This window comes from Electrophorus electricus, chromosome 16 (genome assembly GCF_041902795.1).
Source record: "Electrophorus electricus isolate QZ-2024a chromosome 16, ASM4190279v1, whole genome shotgun sequence".
In the NCBI taxonomy this organism is placed as follows: Eukaryota; Metazoa; Chordata; class Actinopteri; order Gymnotiformes; family Gymnotidae; genus Electrophorus; species Electrophorus electricus.
In genome coordinates, this window is record NC_137512.1 from 993,539 (window position 1) to 1,004,615 (window position 11,077).

At 45.6% G+C, this 11,077-nt stretch overlaps 1 long non-coding RNA gene across 1 annotated transcript; it reads right to left on the minus strand.

Moving 5' to 3' along the window:
- Positions 1 to 7,353: 7,353 nt before the first annotated feature.
- Positions 7,354 to 8,658, minus strand: LOC145651768 (uncharacterized). Its single transcript, XR_014117731.1, has 3 exons — positions 8,530 to 8,658; positions 7,774 to 7,970; positions 7,354 to 7,665 (listed from the first exon to the last, which is right to left on the minus strand). It is a non-coding gene; the product is annotated as an uncharacterized LOC145651768 (long non-coding RNA).
- Between the last annotated feature and the right edge of the window lie 2,419 nt (positions 8,659 to 11,077).

The following is an 11,077-nucleotide window of genomic DNA, read 5'->3' on the forward strand; positions in this document are numbered from 1 at the left end:
ATCTGAACCTACCATTCACTCTCTCAGTCTGAACCTACCATTCACACTCTCAATCTGAACCTACCATCCACACTCTCAGTCTGAACCTACCATTCACTCTCTCAATCTGAACCTACCATTCACTCTCTCAGTCTGAACCTACCATCCACACTCTCAGTCTGAACCTACCATCCACACTCTCAGTCTGAACCTACCATTCACTCTCTCAATCTGAACCTACCATTCACTCTCTCAGTCTGAACCTACCATCCACACTCTCAGTCTGAACCTACCATTCACACTCTCAGTCTGAACATACCATTCACTCTCTCAATCTGAACCTACCATTCACACTCTCAATCTGAACCTACCATTCACACTCTCAATCTGAACCTACCATTCACACTCTCAATCTGAACCTACTATTCACTCTCTCAATCTGAACCTACCATTCACAATCTCAATCTGAACCTACGATTCACTCTCTCAATCTGAACCTACCATCCAAACTCTCAATCTGAACCTACAATTCACTCTCTCAGTCTGAACCTACCATCCACACTCTCAGTCTGAACCTACCATTCACACACTCAGTCTGAACCTACCATTCACTCTCTCAATCTGAACCTACCATTCACTCTCTCAGTCTGAACCTACCATTCACACTCTCAATCTGAACCTACCATCCACACTCTCAGTCTGAACCTACCATTCACTCTCTCAATCTGAACCTACCATTCACTCTCTCAGTCTGAACCTACCATTCACACTCTCAGTCTGAACATACCATTCACTCTCTCAATCTGAACCTACCATTCACTCTCTCAATCTGAACCTACGATTCACTCTTTCAATCTGAACCTACCATTCACACTCTCAATCCGAACCTACCATTCACACTCTCAATCTGAACCTACCATTCACACTCTCAATCTGAACCTACTATTCACTCTCTCAATCTGAACCTACCATTCACATTCTCAATCTGAACCTACCATTCACTCTCTCAGTCTGAACCTACCATTCACACTCTCAATCTGAAACTACCATTCACACTCTCAGTCTGAACCTACCATTCACACTCTCAGTCTAAACCTACCATTCACACTCTGAATCTGAACCTACCATCCACACTCTGAATCTGAACCTACCATCCACACTCTCAGTCTGAACCTACCATTCACACTCTCAGTCTGAACATACCATTCACACTCTCAATCTGAACCTACCATCCACACTCTCAGTCTGAACATACCATTCACACTCTCAATCTGAACCTACCATCCACACTCTCAATCTGAACCTACCATTCACACTCTCAATCTGAACCTACCATCCACACTCTCAGTCTGAACCTACCATTCACACTCTCAGTCTGAACCTACCATTCACACTCTCAATCTGAACCTACCATTCACTCTCTCAGTCTGAACCTACCATCCACACTCTCAGTCTGAACCTACCATTCACACTCTCAATCTGAACCTACCAGTCACTCTCTCAGTCTGAACCTACCATTCACACTCTCAGTCTGAACCTACCATTCACTCTCTCAGTCTGAACCTACCATTCACAATCTCAATCTGAACCTACCATTCACTCTCTCAATCTGAACCTACCATCCACTCTCTCAATCTGAACCTACCATTCAGACTCTCAATTTGAGGCTACCATTCACACTCTCAATCTGAACCTACCATTCACTCTCTCAATCTGAATCTACCATTCACTCTCTCAGTCTGAACCTACCATTCACACTCTCAGTCTGAACCTACCATTCACTCTCTCAGTCTGAACCTACCATTCACACTCTCAATCCGAACCTACCATTCACTCTCTCAATCTGAACCTACCATCCACTCTCTCAATCTGAACCTACCATTCAGACTCTCAATTTGAGGCTACCATTCACACTCTCAATCTGAACCTACCATTCACACTCTCAATCTGAACCTACCATTCACTCTCTCAGTCTGAACCTACCATTCACACTCTCAATCTGAACCTACCATCCACACTCTCAATCTGAACCTACCATTCACACTCTCAGTCTGAACCTACCATTCACACTCTCAATCTGAACCTACCATCCACACTCTCCATCTGAACCTACCATTCACACTCTCAATCTGAACCTACCATCCACACTCTCAGTCTGAATCTACCATTCACACTCTCAATCTGAACCTACCATTCACTCTCTCAGTTTGAACCTACCATCCACACTCTCAATCTGAAACTACCATTCACTCTCTCAGTCTGAACCTACTAGTCACTCTCTCAATCTGAACCTACTATTCACTCTCTCAATCTGAACCTACCATTCACACTCTCAATCTGAACCTACTATTCACTCTCTCTGTCTGAACCTACCATTCACACTCTCAGTCTGAACCTACCATTCACACTCTCAATTTGAGGCTACCATTCACACTCTCAATCTGAACCTACCATTCACACTCTCAATCTGAACCTACCATTCACTCTCTCAATCTGAACCTACCATTCACACTCTCAATCTGAACCTACCATTCACACTCTCAGTCTGAACCTACCATTCACACTCTCAATCTGAACCTACTATTCACTCTCTCAATCTGAACCTACCATTCACTCTCTCAACCTGAACCTACCATTCACACTCTCAATCTGAACCTACTATTCACTCTCTCAATCTGAACCTACCATTCACACTCTCAATCTGATCCTACCATTCACTCTCTCAATCTGAACCTACCATTCACACTCTCAATCTGAACCTACCATTTACACTCTCAATCTGAACCTACCATTCACTCTCTCAATCTGAACCTACCATTCACACTCTCAATCTGAACCTACCATTCACACTCTCAGTCTGAACCTACCATTCACACTCTCAATCTGAACCTACCATTCACTCTCTCAGTCTGAACCTACCATTCACACTCTCAATCTGAACCTACCATTCACTCTCTCAGTCTGAACCTACCATTCACTCTCAATCTGAACCTACCATTCACTTTCTCAATCTGAACCTACCATTCACACTCTCAATCTGAACCTACCATTCACACTCTCAATCTGAACCTACCATTCACTCTCTCAGTCTGAACCTACCATTCACTCTCAATCTGAACCTACCATTCACTTTCTCAATCTGAACCTACCATTCACACTCTCAATCTGAACCTACCATTTACACTCTCAATCTGAACCTACCATTCACTCTCTCAATCTGAACCTACCATTCACACTCTCAATCTGAACCTACCATTCACACTCTCAGTCTGAACCTACCATTCACACTCTCAATCTGAACCTACCATTCACTCTCTCAGTCTGAACCTACCATTCACACTCTCAATCTGAACCTACCATTCACACTCTCAATCTGAACCTACCATTCACACTCTCAGTCTGAACCTTCCATTCACACTCTCAATCTGAACCTACCATTCACTCTCTCAGTCTGAACCTACCATTCACACTCTCAATCTGAACCTACCATTCACTCTCTCAGTCTGAACCTACCATTCACTCTCAATCTGAACCTACCATTCACTTTCTCAATCTGAACCTACCATTCACACTCTCAATCTGAACCTACCATTCACACTCTCAGTCTGAACCTACCATTCACACTCTCAATCTGAACCTACCATTCACTCTCTCAGTCTGAACATACCATTCACACTCTCAATCTGAACCTACCATCCACACTCTCAGTCTGAACCTACCATTCACACTCTCAATCTGAACCTACCATTCACACTCTCAATCTGAACCTACCATCCACACTCTCAATCTGAACCTACCATCCACACTCTCAGTCTGAACCTACCATTCACACTCTCAATCTGAACCTACCATTCACTCTCTCAGTTTGAACCTACCATCCACACTCTCAATCTGAACCTACCATTCACACTCTCAGTCTGAACCTACCATTCACACTCTCAATCTGAACCTACCATTCACTCTCTCAGTCTGAACCTACCATCCACACTCTCAGTCTGAACCTACCATTCACTCTCTCAGTCTGAACCTACCATCCACACTCTCAGTCTGAACCTACCATTCACACTCTCAATCTGAACCTACCATTCACTCTCTCAGTTTGAACCTACCATCCACACTCTCAATCTGAACCTACCATTCACTCTCTCAGTCTGAACCTACCATCCACACACTCAGTCTGAACCTACCATTCACACTCTCAGTCTAAACCTACTAGTCACTCTCTCAATCTGAACCTACTATTCACTCTCTCAATCTGAACCTACCATTCACACTCTCAATCTGAACCTACTATTCACTCTCTCTGTCTGAACCTACCATCCACACTCTCAATCTGAACCTACCATTCACTCTCTCAATCGGAACCTACTATTCACTCTATCAATCTGAACCTACCATTCACACTCTCAATCTGAACCTACCATTCACACTCTCAATCTGAACCTACCATTCACTCTCTCAGTCTGAACCTACCATTCACTCTCTCAGTCTGAACCTACCATTCACACTCTCAGTCTGAACCTACCATTCACTCTCTCAGTCTGAACCTACCATTCACACTCTCATAGTATCTTTTGCAACAGCAGCCGTTAAAACATATCCGTGAAGTGGCTAATGGCACTTGGTGTAATGTAGGGCGATCCTCTGCATGACAGACTGGGAGATTGTAGAGAGCTGAGGCTGTTGTGGGAGAACTGCAGCTCCACTCTGGCTCAGATTACAGCACCAAACGTGAGTAGCTGTGTTGCTAACCCAGGGGCACTGCTTAGTTTGGCATTTCTTTCTTTCTTTCCTCCGCTTGACTCTCCCAGACACAAGTCCTTTCAAATAATGAATCCTCAGTTTGGCACAGCACAGCATCCCCATGCAGGCAGGACATGAAAGATGGAACCCAGAAAAGCACCAGCAACTGAGACTCCTTCCTGTTGTGTTTCCCACAACAGGAAGGAGTCTCATACCCCTCCAACACGTGGTGAATACAAAGCCTCTCTGAGCAGGACTCGAGGTGCTGAAGGTTAACAGGCATCTCCTTCCACGCACAGAGTCCTGGGAACCATTATTATCACTATCTGCTTCAAAGCCCCTTTGCAAAAGCTGAAACAAGTGTTTAAAAAGCGCTAATGCAAAGGGTGAGGGTGACTAGGGGTTTTCTGGGGCTGCTGTTCTGCGCTAAGTGTAGTCGAGGGCTTATCACAGCGTTTATCTTAGCCATACACAGCCTGACATTTGGAAATAAGCTTCGCCAGCTAATTGACTTCTCTGCAACGTTTCCAATATGCTCATATGATTTTGCCTCATCGCTGGATAGTTGAAGATTAAATAGTCCAACCCCACTTTACTGGCTAAGTATGCAATTAAACATTAGAGACAGTTATTCGTTTGTGCTGAAATTAACATTTTAATTACACGATGCAAAGTTGAAAAGCAGTCTGGAATCAAAGCAAAATTACCATTAAGTGGGTAGAAGGTTTGAGTACTCGATTATAGCTGAACAGGCCATAGGACTACAACCACACATAAGCAGTGAACTACAGCTCCCATAAGCAGTGAAATACAGCTCCCATAAACAGTGGACTACAGCTCCCATAAACAGTGGACTACAGCTCCCATAAACAGTGGACTACAGCCCCCCCCTTAAACAGTGTACTACAGCTCCCATAAGTAGTGGACTACAGCTTCCATAAACAGTGGACTACAGCTCCCATAAGAAGTGGACTACAGCTCCCATAAGCAGTGGACTACAGCTCCCATAAGAAGTGGACTACAGCTCCCATAAGTAGTGGACTACAGCTTCCATAAACAGTGGACTACAGCTCCCATAAACAGTGGACTACAGCTCCCCCTTAAACAGTGGACTACACCTCCCATAAGTAGTGGACTACAGCTTCCATAAACAGTGGACTACAGCTCCCATAAGAAGTGGACTACAGCTCCCATAAGCAGTGGACTACAGCTCCCATAAGAAGTGGACTACAGCTCCCATAAGTAGTGGACTACAGCTTCCATAAACAGTGGACTACAGCTCCCATAAGAAGTGGACTACAGCTCCCATAAGCAGTGGACTACAGCTCCTATAAGCAGTGAACTACAACCACACAGTTACAGTGGACTACAGCCTCACATGACCAGGCAGACTGCTGTTCTTTGATTCCTGCTTGGGGCCATAAATCATACATTATGTTTGAACATAAACAATTGAAAGCACTCTGATGAAATCAGTAAGGTGCATGCTCTCATGCCACTATGCATTTAAATAAATGTGGGCAGAGCTGAGATTTCTGAAGTTTTCTAAACAAAAGCTAGACCACATTAATAAATTCTGCAAACACCTTCACCTTTAGATGAACACAAGCTCAGGGGAAACCTAGCTTGTGCTTTAGCTTCTGTCTTTGAATCTCAGCCACACCTTTGGTCTGACAACCTTTGATAAATGCATTAAAACTCACATGTGCTCATACCGGAGCTCGCTGTCATTCCAAGAGTTTCCATGGTAGCTGTGGTATTAGGTAGATGTTGAAAAACTGGGACATTCTGGGGGATTGCTGAGAACTGCATTTTCAGACAAGCAGGAGGCAAGTGCAACATTTGGGGAGTTGAGATTACATTGAGATTACATTCAGATTACCTACCCTCATAATAAACAGTATGATTTCATGAGAAATTGCAATTTATATATATATATATATAAAATGTTAAAGTGATACATCATCACTAGTCAGAGAGGTGCTCGAGTGGCTCTGCACAGCTGCAGTCAAACAGGGTTAGTGTGTGTGTGTGTGTGTGTGTGTGTGTGTGTGTGAGTGTGTGTGTGTGTGTGTGTGTGAGTGTGTGTGTGTGAGTGTATGTGTGTGTGAGTGTGTGTGTGTGTGAGTGTGTGTGAGTGTGTGTGTGTGTGAGTGTGTGTGTGTGTGTGTGTGTGTGTGTGTGTGTGTGTGTGTGTGTGTGTGTGAGTGTGTGTGTGTGTGTGTGGAGACAGATCAGAGGGGTCACTACACTGATGAGTCCCCTACTGATGAGATAAGCATCACTGTCCTGCAGTGTGTGTGTCTTTGTCTATGTATTTGTCTGTGGGTTTGTGTGAGTGAGACAACCCTCATTGTTCAAACTGTGTCCATCTCCCACAATATGTCTAGTAGTAGTTTAGTCATGGTGGAGTAAGAGAGAGAGAGATAGAGAGAGAGAGAGAGAGGGAGAGAGAGAGAGAGATAGAGAGGGGAAGAGAGAGAGAGACAGAGAGAGAGGGAGAGAGAGGAAGAGAGAGGGAGAGAGAGAGAGAGAGAGAGAGAGAGGAAGAGAGAGAGCGAGAGGGAGAGAGGGAGAGAGCGAGAGAAAGAGAGAGAGAGAGAGAGAGGGAGAGAGAGAGAGGGAGAGAGAGAGAGAGGTATAGAGGGGCGGTGAACAGCACCAGCACTGGAGTCATCTGAGTCTGGCTTAACCAAGTGCAGCGGACAGACAGGAAGCGGGAGATGCCTGCATCATTAGCTCTGTATATTAGCATTCCGCTCATCCTACCTGCACAGCAGCCTGCAGGGAGTGAGTGCAGCCTGCGTGGTCTCACCCAGGGCTGCTGATCTCTCTTCTGCCTCTATCTACCGCTCCATCACCCCCACCAGTCCCTCTCTTTCCCCACATCATGTCCCCATGGAGGAAATTCACTCGGAGGTTCTCACATCTCCAGGCTTCCTTCTGTCAGCAGGGATGACAAGGCTGAGTGCACGCCTTACACCCTTCATACAAATGCTTTTTACACAGTGCAGTTTCCTAGTGCTGGTGGTATTCGACTATATGACATACCTGACGTTCCTGACGTTCCTGACATTCCTGACATGCCTGACATGCCTGACATGCCTGAGCATGGGCCGGGAAGAGTTCTTCTTCAGTAAGTGTTATGTGATGTAAATTCCCACAGGTCTGCTTTTACTGGAAAGAGCTGTGCTTGTAGGCAAGGTCAGCCACAGCAATGCAACCGGCAGATGGTTGTTCATGAATGGCTGAGAGAGAGAAAGAGAGAGAGAGAGAGGCAGTGAGAGAGAGAGAGAGAGAGAGAGAGAGAGAGAGAAAGAGAGAGAGAGAGAGGCAGTGAGAGAGAGAGAGAGAGAGAGAGAGAGAGAGAGAGAGAGAGAGAGATGTTCTGAAAGGAGTTTGAAGCTGTATGTTAAACATGGCAGCCTTAGTTAGGTTAGTGAAGTTGTGTGTGTGTGTATGAGAGATTCACAGGCAGCGTGTGTGTGTGCATGTGTGAGAGAAAGTGTTAGAAAGAGGGAGGGACTTTTTTCTGCAGACATCACTGCAGTGACCATGTGAACCTCATAAATCATAAAACTCCCAGTTGGACAAGCACATTTGGCAGTGGCCTGGAAGCATGTGGGCGAGGCTTCACAGTCCCACTGATAAAGGAGATGTGGGTGGAGCCTGGCCCAGGCCCACAACGTGGAGAATGAATGCGCTGCTTTTTAAACCTATGACACATATTCTCTCTTCAGCCCTGCTATCTGATAACCACCTCCCGATCCAGCTCTAGGAAAAGAGAGAACAGCATGCTCTGCTCACCAGGAAGAAAGCAGGACAAGATGAAGGTTCTCCACTTCTCCTATGCCTATGGCCTTGTCTCTTCTTATCACAGCTAATGCGGCTCTGTTTTTATACCCGGGAGCAGCTTTTGTCATTTCTCCCCTTCGGTCGTCTCTGTCCTGCGCAGCGCTAATCTACGCTGTGCTGGGAGGAGATAAGACAGCCGTTGCCGTTTCGTAAAGAACAAACCCCTCCTCTTGCCTTCCTGTCCCTCGCTCTTTCTTTCTTGCCTCGTTCTCCCCTCTCTTCCCATCTTTCACTCTGGACTTTACACAACGCTCCTCAGCTACTCAACAATCGTTTCAAGAACTTTGATAGAAGTCGGTGGAGGGGGTGTGGTGGGTAAGCTCATGAAAAATGTCTGTAGCTATGCCTGGATTCATTGTTTCCTCCTCATTGGTGTTTAATGTGGTAGTCCTGGAGATTTAACACTGCAATCTTCCAGCCCTCCCTCCCAGCCTGAGAGCAGTTACGAGTCTTTGCTTTATGTCTGGATAGAACAGCGAGTCTGAGAGTCTTTGAAGCACACTAAGCTTGTGGATGCAGATGCCTGCAGCTGCAGACTGGGCCGTGTTGTCAGGGCCGGGTGTACCGCTACGGCGGGCAGGCAGCACAAACCTTCCCTGGTGGGCTCCGGTGATGGGGGACGGTCTCTGAATAACCACAGTGGAAGACTTCTCTTCCTCTGAAGGAGTGAGGCAGCCCTGAGTACAGCAAGGGTTGTCCTGCTTTAGGACACACAGGGAATGACACAGGCTCGCCAGTACTGAAGGGAGAAATTGCGAAGTAATTCTTCACATCTGTTTTAATCTGTGCCTGATGTACTGGAGCTGGGTAGCGTGCAGGAGAAGAGTGCAGATTCTAGTCCAGATCCTGTTAACACACACAAGGCCCTGAAATAAAGGACCATTCACACGCCCAGCAAACACATACGAACCAATAATTAACTTCAAATCATTAATGCATGAAGAAAAAACAAACAAACAAAAAAAACCAACAAATGTTATAAGTACAATGTGCTTTTTTAAATAAGTGCTCATTGTCAGTATGCTTGAACGTGTAACTGTAATACTTTTGTCATGTTGCCTGGTGCACATATGTTCAGAATTGAAAGTACAAGATAAATACTGTCCTGAGAGATGTTAAAACTCTGAAGTGGGTGACTCACAGCCTTCTCAGGGAGCTGCGAAGGCCAGCCTCAACCGCAGAGTGAAAGAAGCTTTCGCTGAGAAAGCGTGTAATGTAGATGAACAGATGAAGATGTGGAGAGAGCCACCGACACCACCAGACTCCACCCACTATGACGCCACAGATTACTCCCTCAACAGCAGACTGGTCTGGACACCAGTTCTCCATGGCCACAGATCCCTGCTCAACCAGAGTGGGCTGATAGCAGTCCTTCATCAGGCCTAGAGATCCAGGAAGAGGTTGAATTAGACAGGATTAATATTTGATAATGTTGCGGCAATTATGATTGCAGTGGTAGTGCACATGCAGGTTCAGTCTGGATCACAGCATCACCTCCCAACTCCTCCTATCTGGACATACTTGGGGCATGGGGAGATGGCATGTGCCCTGATGGGTTCATCTAACTGGAGGCCCAAGGTAATACCACAGTAATACCAAGGTACTATCCACAATATTACCACAGTAATACCACAGTACTGCCCACAGTACTACCACAATACTACCCCCATTAATACCACAGTAATGCCCACACTACTGCCCACAGTACTACCAAAATACTGCCCACAGTAATACCCATAGTAATACTACACTACTATCACAGTACTGCAGTGTTTACTAGTTTCCCTGCTTCACCAAACTTTAAATCAAGTGTCCTTATAAAATGCTAAATGCTAAAAGCCAGTTACAAATGATAATGTAAAAATATCTCTAGACAACAGTGACAGACTTAACGGCCACAGTTAGATGATTAGATGGTTAGACGGTTAGATGGTTACATGGTTAGATGGTGAGACAGTTAGATAGTGAGATGGTTAGATGGTGAGAAGGTTAGATGGTTAGATGGTTACAGAGCCCAGGAGTCTTTCATGGAAGCTTCCCTTATCCATCAGATCGCGTATTGACTGGATTCCTGGGGGCTTGTGAGCTGTGACTCATATCAGCGTTGCCAAATGGCCTCAGGTGTGACTGCTACATCCCCAAGCATGCCTGGCAGAGGCCAAAGTTCATCAGGGTGGGAGCACTCAGTGCAGGTGCTCCACACTCCTAACACCTGAATGGGGTAAACAAGGTGAGGGATGTGTCAGTCGCCCGTGTCGTGCTAACATGTTTAAGAGCTAGCATTCTGCTGGAGCTTCTCACACCCCCTGCTGACGACAGGAGTTTGGGAGCTGCTAATTTCCCAAGTGGAAGTTTGATCTGGATTATTTGGACAGGAAGAGAGGAAGACTTAATCTGGCACATTCTCCTGTATCAAGACCTCTATCTTCGTGAGCAGTAGTGTTTGTCAGAATGGCAGAACGGTGGCACTGGATAGTGGCACAAAAGATCCAATAGAAAT